At 43.8% G+C, this 13,092-nt stretch overlaps 7 non-coding genes across 7 annotated transcripts; all 7 read right to left on the minus strand.

Annotated features, from left to right (window-relative positions):
* Positions 1-2,566: 2,566 nt before the first annotated feature.
* On the minus strand, positions 2,567-2,638 carry TRNAG-UCC (transfer RNA glycine (anticodon UCC)). Its single transcript has one exon. It is a non-coding gene; the product is annotated as a tRNA-Gly (tRNA).
* A 1,505-nt stretch (positions 2,639-4,143) lies between these two features.
* TRNAG-CCC (transfer RNA glycine (anticodon CCC)) lies at positions 4,144-4,215 on the minus strand. The gene has a single exon. It is a non-coding gene; the product is annotated as a tRNA-Gly (tRNA).
* A 1,529-nt stretch (positions 4,216-5,744) lies between these two features.
* On the minus strand, positions 5,745-5,816 carry TRNAG-UCC (transfer RNA glycine (anticodon UCC)). Its single transcript has one exon. It is a non-coding gene; the product is annotated as a tRNA-Gly (tRNA).
* A 1,522-nt stretch (positions 5,817-7,338) lies between these two features.
* TRNAG-CCC (transfer RNA glycine (anticodon CCC)) lies at positions 7,339-7,410 on the minus strand. Its single transcript has one exon. It is a non-coding gene; the product is annotated as a tRNA-Gly (tRNA).
* A 1,533-nt stretch (positions 7,411-8,943) lies between these two features.
* On the minus strand, positions 8,944-9,015 carry TRNAG-UCC (transfer RNA glycine (anticodon UCC)). Its single transcript has one exon. It is a non-coding gene; the product is annotated as a tRNA-Gly (tRNA).
* A 1,513-nt stretch (positions 9,016-10,528) lies between these two features.
* Positions 10,529-10,600, minus strand: TRNAG-CCC (transfer RNA glycine (anticodon CCC)). Its single transcript has one exon. It is a non-coding gene; the product is annotated as a tRNA-Gly (tRNA).
* Positions 10,601-12,129: 1,529 nt separating this feature from the next.
* Positions 12,130-12,201, minus strand: TRNAG-UCC (transfer RNA glycine (anticodon UCC)). The gene has a single exon. It is a non-coding gene; the product is annotated as a tRNA-Gly (tRNA).
* Positions 12,202-13,092: the final 891 nt, after the last annotated feature.

Raw genomic sequence — 13,092 nt, forward strand, 5'->3', positions numbered from 1 at the left:
GAGGATGGTTTCGATCCATCGACCTCTGGGTTATGGGCCCAGCACGCTTCCGCTGCGCCACTCTGCTCCGTTGTGAAAGTGTTCTTTTTATGCAGATAAGGAGCATTAGGCAGAGTAGCATGGGATTGGTCTGGCTCTCACCTCATTTGCATAAGTATATCCCAAGGCATGCTGGGTGCAGAAAAACTTCATCTTCCCCTCTCACAATCAGTCATAACTGAAAGTCAGACACTCTTAGGCACTAGCCGTTTCAGGCCTTTATCAAGACAGTAGCTCTTGAACCATCTCTCTCTCGCTCTGTGATCCTAGCACTAGCATGCTCAGGATTTGGCTTTACCTTGGAGCCAGAGATATACCCGGTGAGGGCTTGCCCGGTGTGAGGCTTTTGAGCGTTTGGGAGCGTTGTGGACGTTGGACAGGAAACTATGCGAATATGAAGCCTCCAACATTCCTGCTTCAGTGAGTGGTTCTTTCCATGGACATCTGACTCTTGGATTCCTCTCAACTTGCCTTCTGATAAAACATTTTGTGAGCAGCAGTTTCCTTCGACAGCTACAAGGTGGCGCTACATTCAGGTGAGAGCACAAGTATGCACAAAATGTTAGGGACTTTTGCCAGATTTATCGGTGGATCTTGCATATTTTTTTCAGAGGCTAGATATTGCCTAGAAATGCTTTTTAACATAGAGATGCTGGAGTTACAATGTCTGGTCGGGCCTCAGCCCTTCCATTGTTTGCCCACTGTAACAAATTTATTACCAGCACATGTGTGTTGTGACTCTGCTTTATGAAACTTATCATATATTAGGACAATGTATGTAGCAGAAGGTGCGATTGAGATGTTTGCCCACGTATTTGTTTATTTTTTTATATATGGCTGATTAATCTGTTCGTGAAATTTCCATTTTGTGACATGTTGCATTACAATATATCCTGCTTGCAGAATATATAAGTATTTTCAGTGCGTTGGCCAGGAATCGAACCCGGGTCAACTGCTTGGGAAGCAGCTATGCTCACCACTATACCACCAACGCCCTCTGATGTGTTAGCTCTCGGTTCTAAATATTACGTTGCAGAAATCAATGACTATCTTGCACCAGCTTCAATGGTGCATTTGGTTTAGATACCAACATGAGAAGCAGTAGAACGTTTTTTGCAGAGGGTAAGGAACTGGGGATTGAAACCAAGGACAAAGTTGTGCAGAAGAGAAGAAATGAAAAGCAACAGTACAAATAGTAGAAATGAGCATATATAGGCAGCATGGGAAGCAAAGCAGGGAAGAGAAAGAGAACATTCCATGAAATGCCCAGGAGATAGATAAGAGCAGAACAAAAAGGGAAGAATGAAATTCAAAGCATGCCCAGAAAGTTGTGTGAAGCTCCCACCAGTCAGTCATTTATGGTTATAATTGTGTGTCTTTACTTTCAAAGTACAGGGTTGTACCTTTCACGATCACTCTTGTATTACACAGACACGAATAGTTGAGAAGTCTTTTCTCACATAGCTGGCACAAGCTTGCACTTTTCCTTTCTGGCTATGTGGAAATGACAGCTTGGTCCTTGGAAGGAAAATCAAGCAAAATTAGCAGAGGATGGTTTCGATCCATCGACCTCTGGGTTATGGGCCCAGCACGCTTCCGCTGCGCCACTCTGCTCCTTTGTGAAAGTGTTCTCTTTATGCAGATGAGGAGGCATTCAGAGAAGTGACGTGGGATTGGTCGGGCTCTCACCTCATTTGCCTAAGTATATCGCAAGGCATGCTGGGTGCAGAAAATCTTTATCTTCCCCTCTCACAATCAGTCACAACTGAAAGTCCAGACCCTCTTAGGCACTAGCCGTTTCAGGCCTTTAACAAGACAACAGCTCTCCGACGCTCTCTGTCTCTCTCTCTCTCTGTGATCCTAGTGCTTGCATGCTCAGTATTTGGCTTTTCCTGGGAGCCAGAGATCTACCCGGTGAGGGCTTGCCGGTATAAGGCTTTAGAGCGTTTGGGAGTGTTCGGTACATGAGAGGACGTTGGACTGGAAGCTATGCAAATTTGAAGCATCCAAACTTCCTGCTGCAGTCGGAGGCTCTTTCCATGGACATCTGCCTTTTGGATTCCTCTAAACTTGCCCTCTGATGAAACATTTTGTGAGCTGCAGTTACCTCCGACGGCTACAAGGTGGTGCTACATTCAGGTGAGGGCACAAGTATGCACAAAATGTTGGGGACTTTTGCCAGATTTATTGCTGGATCTTGCATATTTTTTTCAGAGGCTAAATATTGCCTAGGAAATGCTTTTTAACATAGAGATGCTGGAGTTAAAATGTCTGGTCGGGCCTCAGCCCTTTCATTGTCTGCCCACTGTAACATATTTTTTTACCAGTACATGTGAGTGGTGACTCTGCTTTATGAAACTTATCATATATTAGGACAATGAATATAGCAGAAGGGGCGATCGAAATGCTTGCCTACATATTTGTTTATTTTTTATATAATGGCTGATTAACCTCTTAATTATATTACCATTTTGTGAAATGTTGCTTTAAAATATATCCTGCTTGCAGAATATATAAGTATTTGTACTGCGTTGGCCGGGAATCGAACCCGGGTCAACTGCTTGGAAGGCAGCTATGCTCACCACTATACCACCAACGCCCTCTGATCTTTGCGCTCTCGGTTCTAAACATTAGGACCCTGAGTTCAATGACTATCATGCACCAGCTTCAATGGTGCATTTGGTTTAGATACCAAAATGAAAAGCAATAGAAAGTTTTTGTAGAGGGTAAGGAACTGGGATTGAAACCAAGGACAAAGCTGTGCAGAAGAGAAGAATGGAAAGCAGCAATACAAATAATAGATATGAACACATAGAGGCAGCATGGGAAGCAAAGCAGGGAAGAGAAATAGAGAACATTCCATGAAATGCCCAGGAGATAGATAAGAGCAGAACAAAAAAGGGAAGAATGAAATTCAAAGCCTCCACATAAAAGTGTTTGAAGGTCCCACCAGTCATTCATGCTTATTATTGTGTGCCTTTACTTTCAAAGTACAGTGTGGAGCCTTTGACGATCCCTCTCTTGTATTTCAGCAGACACAGATAGTTGAGAAGTCTTTTCTCACATAGCTGGCACAAGCTTGCGCTTTTCCTTGCTGGTAGCGTGGAAATGACAGCTTGGTCCTTGGAAGTAAAATCAAGCAAAATTAGCAGAGGATGGTTTCGATCCATCGACCTCTGGGTTATGGGCCCAGCACGCTTCCGCTGCGCCACTCTGCTCCGTTGTGAAAGTGTTCTTTTTATGCAGATAAGGAGCATTAGGCAGAGTAGCATGGGATTGGTCTGGCTCTCACCTCATTTGCATAAGTATATCCCAAGGCATGCTGGGTGCAGAAAAACTTCATCTTCCCCTCTCACAATCAGTCATAACTGAAAGTCAGACACTCTTAGGCACTAGCCGTTTCAGGCCTTTATCAAGACAGTAGCTCTTGAACCATCTCTCTCTCGCTCTGTGATCCTAGCACTAGCATGCTCAGGATTTGGCTTTACCTTGGAGCCAGAGATATACCCGGTGAGGGCTTGCCCGGTGTGAGGCTTTTGAGCGTTTGGGAGCGTTGTCGACGTTGGACAGGAAACTATGCGAATATGAAGCCTCCAACATTCCTGCTTCAGTGAGTGGTTCTTTCCATGGACATCTGACTCTTGGATTCCTCTCAACTTGCCTTCTGATAAAACATTTTGTGAGCAGCAGTTTCCTTCGACAGCTACAAGGTGGCGCTACATTCAGGTGAGAGCACAAGTATGCACAAAATGTTAGGGACTTTTGCCAGATTTATCGGTGGATCTTGCATATTTTTTTCAGAGGCTAGATATTGCCTAGAAATGCTTTTTAACATAGAGATGCTGGAGTTACAATGTCTGGTCGGGCCTCAGCCCTTCCATTGTTTGCCCACTGTAACAAATTTATTACCAGCACATGTGTGTTGTGACTCTGCTTTATGAAACTTATCATATATTAGGACAATGTATGTAGCAGAAGGTGCGATTGAGATGTTTGCCCACGTATTTGTTTATATATGGCTGATTAATCTGTTCGTGAAATTTCCATTTTGTGACATGTTGCATTACAATATATCCTGCTTGCAGAATATATAAGTATTTTCAGTGCGTTGGCCGGGAATCGAACCCGGGTCAACTGCTTGGGAAGCAGCTATGCTCACCACTATACCACCAACGCCCTCTGATGTGTTAGCTCTCGGTTCTAAATATTACGTTGCAGAAATCAATGACTATCTTGCACCAGCTTCAATGGTGCATTTGGTTTAGATACCAACATGAGAAGCAGTAGAACGTTTTTTGCAGAGGGTAAGGAACTGGGGATTGAAACCAAGGACAAAGTTGTGCAGAAGAGAAGAAATGAAAAGCAACAGTACAAATAGTAGAAATGAGCATATATAGGCAGCATGTGAAGCAAAGCAGGGAAGAGAAAGAGAACATTCCATGAAATGCCCAGGAGATAGATAAGAGCAGAACAAAAAGGGAAGAATGAAATTCAAAGCATGCCCAGAAAGTTGTGTGAAGCTCCCACCAGTCATTTATGGTTATAATTGTGTGTCTTTACTTTCAAAGTACAGGGTTGTACCTTTCACGATCACTCTTGTATTACACAGACACGAATAGTTGAGAAGTCTTTTCTCACATAGCTGGTACAAGCTTGCACTTTTCCTTTCTGGCTATGTGGAAATGACAGCTTGGTCCTTGGAAGGAAAATCAAGCAAAATTAGCAGAGGATGGTTTCGATCCATCGACCTCTGGGTTATGGGCCCAGCACGCTTCCGCTGCGCCACTCTGCTCCTTTGTGAAAGTGTTCTGTTTATGCAGATGAGGAGGCATTCAGAGAAGTGACGTGGGATTGGTCGGGCTCTCACCTCATTTGCCTAAGTATATCGCAAGGCATGCTGGGTGCAGAAAATCTTTATCTTCCCCTCTCACAATCAGTCACAACTGAAAGTCCAGACCCTCTTATTCACTAGCCGTTTCAGGCCTTTAACAAGACAACAGCTCTCCGACGCTCTCTGTCTCTCTCTCTCTCTGTGATCCTAGTGCTTGCATGCTCAGTATTTGGCTTTACCTGGGAGCCAGAGATCTACCCGGTGAGGGCTTGCCGGTATAAGGCTTTAGAGCGTTTGGGAGCGTTCGGTACATGAGAGGACGTTGGACTGGAAGCTATGCAAATTTGAAGCATCCAAACTTCCTGCTGCAGTCGGAGGCTCTTTCCATGGACATCTGCCTTTTGGATTCCTCTAAACTTGCCCTCTGATGAAACATTTTGTGAGCTGCAGTTACCTCCGACGGCTACAAGGTGGTGCTACATTCAGGTGAGGGCACAAGTATGCACAAAATGTTGGGGACTTTTGCCAGATTTATTGCTGGATCTTGCATATTTTTTTCAGAGGCTAAATATTGCCTAGGAAATGCTTTTTAACATAGAGATGCTGGAGTTAAAATGTCTGGTCGGGCCTCAGCCCTTTCATTGTCTGCCCACTGTAACATATTTTTTTACCAGTACATGTGAGTGGTGACTCTGCTTTATGAAACTTATCATATATTAGGACAATGAATATAGCAGAAGGGGCGATCGAAATGCTTGCCTACATATTTGTTTATTTTTTATATAATGGCTGATTAACCTCTTAATTATATTACCATTTTATGAAATGTTGCTTTAAAATATATCCTGCTTGCAGAATATATAAGTATTTGTACTGCGTTGGCCGGGAATCGAACCCGGGTCAACTGCTTGGAAGGCAGCTATGCTCACCACTATACCACCAACGCCCTCTGATCTTTGCACTCTCGGTTCTAAACATTAGGACCCTGAGTTCAATGACTATCATGCACCAGCTTCAATGGTGCATTTGGTTTAGATACCAACATGAAAAGCAATAGAAAGTTTTTGTAGAGGGTAAGGAACTGGGATTGAAACCAAGGACAAAGCTGTGCAGAAGAGAAGAATGGAAAGCAGCAATACAAATAATAGATATGAACACATAGAGGCAGCATGGGAAGCAAAGCAGGGAAGAGAAATAGAGAACATTCCATGAAATGCCCAGGAGATAGATAAGAGCAGAACAAAAAAGGGAAGAATGAAATTCAAAGCCTCCACATAAAAGTGTTTGAAGGTCCCACCAGTCATTCATGCTTATTATTGTGTGCCTTTACTTTCAAAGTACAGTGTGGAGCTTTTGACGATCCCTCTCTTGTATTTCAGCAGACACAGATAGTTGAGAAGTCTTTTCTCACATAGCTGGCACAAGCTTGCGCTTTTCCTTGCTGGTAGCGTGGAAATGACAGCTTGGTCCTTGGAAGTAAAATCAAGCAAAATTAGCAGAGGATGGTTTCGATCCATCGACCTCTGGGTTATGGGCCCAGCACGCTTCCGCTGCGCCACTCTGCTCCGTTGTGAAAGTGTTCTTTTTATGCAGATAAGGAGCATTAGGCAGAGTAGCATGGGATTGGTCTGGCTCTCACCTCATTTGCATAAGTATATCCCAAGGCATGCTGGGTGCAGAAAAACTTCATCTTCCCCTCTCACAATCAGTCATAACTGAAAGTCAGACACTCTTAGGCACTAGCCGTTTCAGGCCTTTATCAAGACAGTAGCTCTTGAACCATCTCTCTCTCGCTCTGTGATCCTAGCACTAGCATGCTCAGGATTTGGCTTTACCTTGGAGCCAGAGATATACCCGGTGAGGGCTTGCCCGGTGTGAGGCTTTTGAGCGTTTGGGAGCGTTCGGGACGTGAGTGGACGTTGGACAGGAAACTATGCGAATATGAAGCCTCCAACATTCCTGCTTCAGTGAGTGGTTCTTTCCATGGACATCTGACTCTTGGATTCCTCTCAACTTGCCTTCTGATAAAACATTTTGTGAGCAGCAGTTTCCTTCGACAGCTACAAGGTGGCGCTACATTCAGGTGAGAGCACAAGTATGCACAAAATGTTAGGGACTTTTGCCAGACTTATCGGTGGATCTTGCATATTTTTTCAGAGGCTAGATATTGCCTAGAAATGCTTTTTAACATAGAGATGCTGGAGTTACAATGTCTGGTCGGGCCTCAGCCCTTCCATTGTTTGCCCACTGTAACAAATTTATTACCAGCACATGTGTGTTGTGACTCTGCTTTATGAAACTTATCATATATTAGGACAATGTATGTAGCAGAAGGTGCGATTGAGATGTTTGCCCACGTATTTGTTTATTTTTTTATATATGGCTGATTAATCTGTTCGTGAAATTTCCATTTCGTGACATGTTGCATTACAATATATCCTGCTTGCAGAATATATAAGTATTTTCAGCGCGTTGGCCGGGAATCGAACCCGGGTCAACTGCTTGGGAAGCAGCTATGCTCACCACTATACCACCAACGCCCTCTGATGTGTTAGCTCTCGGTTCTAAATATTACGTTGCAGAAATCAATGACTATCTTGCACCAGCTTCAATGGTGCATTTGGTTTAGATACCAACATGAGAAGCAGTAGAACGTTTTTTGCAGAGGGTAAGGAACTGGGGATTGAAACCAAGGACAAAGTTGTGCAGAAGAGAAGAAATGAAAAGCAACAGTACAAATAGTAGAAATGAGCATATATAGGCAGCATGGGAAGCAAAGCAGGGAAGAGAAAGAGAACATTCCATGAAATGCCCAGGAGATATATAAGAGCAGAACAAAAAGGGAAGAATGAAATTCAAAGCATGCCCAGAAAGTTGTGTGAAGCTCCCACCAGTCAGTCATTTATGGTTATAATTGTGTGTCTTTACTTTCAAAGTACAGGGTTGTACCTTTCACGATCACTCTTGTATTACACAGACACGAATAGTTGAGAAGTCTTTTCTCACATAGCTGGCACAAGCTTGCACTTTTCCTTTCTGGCTATGTGGAAATGACAGCTTGGTCCTTGGAAGGAAAATCAAGCAAAATTAGCAGAGGATGGTTTCGATCCATCGACCTCTGGGTTATGGGCCCAGCACGCTTCCGCTGCGCCACTCTGCTCCTTTGTGAAAGTGTTCTCTTTATGCAGATGAGGAGGCATTCAGAGAAGTGACGTGGGATTGGTCGGGCTCTCACCTCATTTGCCTAAGTATATCGCAAGGCATGCTGGGTGCAGAAAATCTTTATCTTCCCCTCTCACAATCAGTCACAACTGAAAGTCCAGACCCTCTTAGGCACTAGCCGTTTCAGGCCTTTAACAAGACAACAGCTCTCCGACGCTCTCTGTCTCTCTCTCTCTCTGTGATCCTAGTGCTTGCATGCTCAGTATTTGGCTTTTCCTGGGAGCCAGAGATCTACCCGGTGAGGGCTTGCCGGTATAAGGCTTTAGAGCGTTTGGGAGCGTTCGGTACATGAGAGGACGTTGGACTGGAAGCTATGCAAATTTGAAGCATCCAAACTTCCTGCTGCAGTCGGAGGCTCTTTCCATGGACATCTGCCTTTTGGATTCCTCTAAACTTGCCCTCTGATGAAACATTTTGTGAGCTGCAGTTACCTCCGACGGCTACAAGGTGGTGCTACATTCAGGTGAGGGCACAAGTATGCACAAAATGTTGGGGACTTTTGCCAGATTTATTGCTGGATCTTGCATATTTTTTTCAGAGGCTAAATATTGCCTAGGAAATGCTTTTTAACATAGAGATGCTGGAGTTAAAATGTCTGGTTGGGCCTCAGCCCTTTCATTGTCTGCCCACTGTAACATATTTTTTTACCAGTACATGTGAGTGGTGACTCTGCTTTATGAAACTTATCATATATTAGGACAATGAATATAGCAGAAGGGGCGATCGAAATGCTTGCCTACATATTTGTTTATTTTTTATATAATGGCTGATTAACCTCTTAATTATATTACCATTTTGTGAAATGTTGCTTTAAAATATATCCTGCTTGCAGAATATATAAGTATTTGTACTGCGTTGGCCGGGAATCGAACCCGGGTCAACTGCTTGGAAGGCAGCTATGCTCACCACTATACCACCAACGCCCTCTGATCTTTGCGCTCTCGGTTCTAAACATTAGGACCCTGAGTTCAATGACTATCATGCACCAGCTTCAATGGTGCATTTGGTTTAGATACCAACATGAAAAGCAATAGAAAGTTTTTGTAGAGGGTAAGGAACTGGGATTGAAACCAAGGACAAAGCTGTGCAGAAGAGAAGAATGGAAAGCAGCAATACAAATAATAGATATGAACACATAGAGGCAGCATGGGAAGCAAAGCAGGGAAGAGAAATAGAGAACATTCCATGAAATGCCCAGGAGATAGATAAGAGCAGAACAAAAAAGGGAAGAATGAAATTCAAAGCCTCCACATAAAAGTGTTTGAAGGTCCCACCAGTCATTCATGCTTATTATTGTGTGCCTTTACTTTCAAAGTACAGTGTGGAGCCTTTGACGATCCCTCTCTTGTATTTCAGCAGACACAGATAGTTGAGAAGTCTTTTCTCACATAGCTGGCACAAGCTTGCGCTTTTCCTTGCTGGTAGCGTGGAAATGACAGCTTGGTCCTTGGAAGTAAAATCAAGCAAAATTAGCAGAGGATGGTTTCGCTCCATCGACCTCTGGGTTATGGGCCCAGCACGCTTCCGCTGCGCCACTCTGCTCCGTTGTGAAAGTGTTCTTTTTATGCAGATAAGGAGCATTAGGCAGAGTAGCATGGGATTGGTCTGGCTCTCACCTCATTTGCATAAGTATATCCCAAGGCATGCTGGGTGCAGAAAAACTTCATCTTCCCCTCTCACAATCAGTCATAACTGAAAGTCAGACACTCTTAGGCACTAGCCGTTTCAGGCCTTTATCAAGACAGTAGCTCTTGAACCATCTCTCTCTCGCTCTGTGATCCTAGCACTAGCATGCTCAGGATTTGGCTTTACCTTGGAGCCAGAGATATACCCGGTGAGGGCTTGCCCGGTGTGAGGCTTTTGAGCGTTTGGGAGCGTTGTCGACGTTGGACAGGAAACTATGCGAATATGAAGCCTCCAACATTCCTGCTTCAGTGAGTGGTTCTTTCCATGGACATCTGACTCTTGGATTCCTCTCAACTTGCCTTCTGATAAAACATTTTGTGAGCAGCAGTTTCCTTCGACAGCTACAAGGTGGCGCTACATTCAGGTGAGAGCACAAGTATGCACAAAATGTTAGGGACTTTTGCCAGATTTATCGGTGGATCTTGCATATTTTTTTCAGAGGCTAGATATTGCCTAGAAATGCTTTTTAACATAGAGATGCTGGAGTTACAATGTCTGGTCGGGCCTCAGCCCTTCCATTGTTTGCCCACTGTAACAAATTTATTACCAGCACATGTGTGTTGTGACTCTGCTTTATGAAACTTATCATATATTAGGACAATGTATGTAGCAGAAGGTGCGATTGAGATGTTTGCCCACGTATTTGTTTATTTTTTTATATATGGCTGATTAATCTGTTCGTGAAATTTCCATTTTGTGACATGTTGCATTACAATATATCCTGCTTGCAGAATATATAAGTATTTTCAGTGCGTTGGCCGGGAATCGAACCCGGGTCAACTGCTTGGGAAGCAGCTATGCTCACCACTATACCACCAACGCCCTCTGATGTGTTAGCTCTCGGTTCTAAATATTACGTTGCAGAAATCAATGACTATCTTGCACCAGCTTCAATGGTGCATTTGGTTTAGATACCAACATGAGAAGCAGTAGAACGTTTTTTGCAGAGGGTAAGGAACTGGGGATTGAAACCAAGGACAAAGTTGTGCAGAAGAGAAGAAATGAAAAGCAACAGTACAAATAGTAGAAATGAGCATATATAGGCAGCATGTGAAGCAAAGCAGGGAAGAGAAAGAGAACATTCCATGAAATGCCCAGGAGATAGATAAGAGCAGAACAAAAAGGGAAGAATGAAATTCAAAGCATGCCCAGAAAGTTGTGTGAAGCTCCCACCAGTCATTTATGGTTATAATTGTGTGTCTTTACTTTCAAAGTACAGGGTTGTACCTTTCACGATCACTCTTGTATTACACAGACACGAATAGTTGAGAAGTCTTTTCTCACATAGCTGGTACAAGCTTGCACTTTTCCTTTCTGGCTATGTGGAAATGACAGCTTGGTCCTTGGAAGGAAAATCAAGCAAAATTAGCAGAGGATGGTTTCGATCCATCGACCTCTGGGTTATGGGCCCAGCACGCTTCCGCTGCGCCACTCTGCTCCTTTGTGAAAGTGTTCTGTTTATGCAGATGAGGAGGCATTCAGAGAAGTGACGTGGGATTGGTCGGGCTCTCACCTCATTTGCCTAAGTATATCGCAAGGCATGCTGGGTGCAGAAAATCTTTATCTTCCCCTCTCACAATCAGTCACAACTGAAAGTCCAGACCCTCTTATTCACTAGCCGTTTCAGGCCTTTAACAAGACAACAGCTCTCCGACGCTCTCTGTCTCTCTCTCTCTCTGTGATCCTAGTGCTTGCATGCTCAGTATTTGGCTTTACCTGGGAGCCAGAGATCTACCCGGTGAGGGCTTGCCGGTATAAGGCTTTAGAGCGTTTGGGAGCGTTCGGTACATGAGAGGACGTTGGACTGGAAGCTATGCAAATTTGAAGCATCCAAACTTCCTGCTGCAGTCGGAGGCTCTTTCCATGGACATCTGCCTTTTGGATTCCTCTAAACTTGCCCTCTGATGAAACATTTTGTGAGCTGCAGTTACCTCCGACGGCTACAAGGTGGTGCTACATTCAGGTGAGGGCACAAGTATGCACAAAATGTTGGGGACTTTTGCCAGATTTATTGCTGGATCTTGCATATTTTTTTCAGAGGCTAAATATTGCCTAGGAAATGCTTTTTAACATAGAGATGCTGGAGTTAAAATGTCTGGTCGGGCCTCAGCCCTTTCATTGTCTGCCCACTGTAACATATTTTTTTACCAGTACATGTGAGTGGTGACTCTGCTTTATGAAACTTATCATATATTAGGACAATGAATATAGCAGAAGGGGCGATCGAAATGCTTGCCTACATATTTGTTTATTTTTTATATAATGGCTGATTAACCTCTTAATTATATTACCATTTTGTGAAATGTTGCTTTAAAATATATCCTGCTTGCAGAATATATAAGTATTTGTACTGCGTTGGCCGGGAATCGAACCCGGGTCAACTGCTTGGAAGGCAGCTATGCTCACCACTATACCACCAACGCCCTCTGATCTTTGCGCTCTCGGTTCTAAACATTAGGACCCTGAGTTCAATGACTATCATGCACCAGCTTCAATGGTGCATTTGGTTTAGATACCAACATGAAAAGCAATAGAAAGTTTTTGTAGAGGGTAAGGAACTGGGATTGAAACCAAGGACAAAGCTGTGCAGAAGAGAAGAATGGAAAGCAGCAATACAAATAATAGATATGAACACATAGAGGCAGCATGGGAAGCAAAGCAGGGAAGAGAAATAGAGAACATTCCATGAAATGCCCAGGAGATAGATAAGAGCAGAACAAAAAAGGGAAGAATGAAATTCAAAGCCTCCACATAAAAGTGTTTGAAGGTCCCACCAGTCATTCATGCTTATTATTGTGTGCCTTTACTTTCAAAGTACAGTGTGGAGCCTTTGACGATCCCTCTCTTGTATTTCAGCAGACACAGATAGTTGAGAAGTCTTTTCTCACATAGCTGGCACAAGCTTGCGCTTTTCCTTGCTGGTAGCGTGGAAATGACAGCTTGGTCCTTGGAAGTAAAATCAAGCAAAATTAGCAGAGGATGGTTTCGCTCCATCGACCTCTGGGTTATGGGCCCAGCACGCTTCCGCTGCGCCACTCTGCTCCGTTGTGAAAGTGTTCTTTTTATGCAGATAAGGAGCATTAGGCAGAGTAGCATGGGATTGGTCTGGCTCTCACCTCATTTGCATAAGTATATCCCAAGGCATGCTGGGTGCAGAAAAACTTCATCTTCCCCTCTCACAATCAGTCATAACTGAAAGTCAGACACTCTTAGGCACTAGCCGTTTCAGGCCTTTATCAAGACAGTAGCTCTTGAACCATCTCTCTCTCGCTCTGTGATCCTAGCACTAGCATGCTCAGGATTTGGCTTTACCT

The sequence above is a fragment of the Lissotriton vulgaris genome, chromosome 9 (genome assembly GCF_964263255.1).
Source record: "Lissotriton vulgaris chromosome 9, aLisVul1.2, whole genome shotgun sequence".
NCBI lineage: Eukaryota > Metazoa > Chordata > Amphibia > Caudata > Salamandridae > Lissotriton > Lissotriton vulgaris.